Below are 1,401 nucleotides of genomic sequence, written 5' to 3'. Positions count from 1 at the left end.
ATACAGCAGAATAAAAAAAACGAACACAGAACAAACTCATAACATTGAATGCATTTTATCTTTGGCATTTACAAAATGACCAAAGCAGTTTTATCTGTAAAACTGGAGGAACTAAGTGAAGCTATTCTTCTAAGTTTCAGCCAACCCTGCTAAAAATTATCCTGTTTTTTCTAGAACAGATACAGACAATCCCTTTATAACTGGGAAACAGTTCTGCTGTTTTTGTTGCCAAGAAAGCTGAGGAAAAAGGTCATTTTCCCCTGTTACGCTGTTATTTATTCTTTCACAATAAATATTTTAAGTCCTGAGTACATAAACAGTAAGAAAAAAGATTTTAAAAAAGTACGGGGCGGGTGGTGCAGGAGGGGGATATTTTTCCTTGAAAAGGGTATTGGGAAGCAGTGCTGCCAGAATTAATTTACTTTAGGGTAATATCAGAATTTCACATTTGTTGATTTTTGTCCTGCTGTTCCCTTTCCTGTCACAACAACTGAAACTGGAAATCTCAATTATTTCCCCTCTGCTTGACATGGATTATATGCTGCTCAAAAGACAGGAAAAAAAAGAAGCAGTCTTGAAATCAAAGTAGCGTGGCACACATATGGCAGCTTATATTTGGCTTTATCTGAGGTTATATTACCACTTAAACCTATCCAATGTTAGATTATGCACTGCCAAAGGCCATTTGGCAGAAGGAACAGTCATTAATTATTGTTACAAATTAAAACCACAATGAAATTTCAGTGGAAACTAAATGCTTTATTCCCCTCTCATCACTCAACAGGTTAAAAGTGAACATTAAAAAAAAAAAGCTTTTTTGCAAGCAAAAGAAGTATTTTTATCCTTTTAAAAACATTCAGACCTAGCTTCTGGCTCAAAAAAAAGAGATTGTATTTTCTGGCTCTCCTTATCTATTAAGAAAAAAGGAAAAGGGCAACTGCTTTTCATTGATCACAGCCCTCAGCATTTAAGTAAAGACAAAGTTAGTAACCATAAATAAAAGCAACTAGAGAATCTAGGAAGCCAAAGGTACCCACTTGCCTCCCTGAACAGGCAAATTATAGACCCTGAGCATATGATTCAGGAGGCTTATGCTCTTGTGTTGTAAAACTCTTTCTGTGGTCTGGTCTTGAATTAATCCTTTTTTTTTTTTTTTTAAATAAAGAGTTGTTGAAAACCACAAAAGATTATTTTCAGTGTTATGTTTTTTCTTTTAAATCATACTGCTCTTCCACAAGGTGCTGAAAGATGTGCCAGCCCCCACTCCAACTCATGGTGTTTTATATAAAGCGCCATGAGTTAGAGTCCCCCCCTCGACCCAACAGAAGTTTGCCTGTTGGGTTGGGAGGGGGATCGAGACTGCCTGCAGGAGCCTGAGGAGCTTGCCTACAGCTGAGGAGC

The sequence above is a fragment of the Alligator mississippiensis genome, chromosome 1 (genome assembly GCF_030867095.1).
Source record: "Alligator mississippiensis isolate rAllMis1 chromosome 1, rAllMis1, whole genome shotgun sequence".
NCBI classification, from domain to species: Eukaryota; Metazoa; Chordata; order Crocodylia; family Alligatoridae; genus Alligator; species Alligator mississippiensis.
This window is presented reverse-complemented; position numbering follows the sequence as displayed.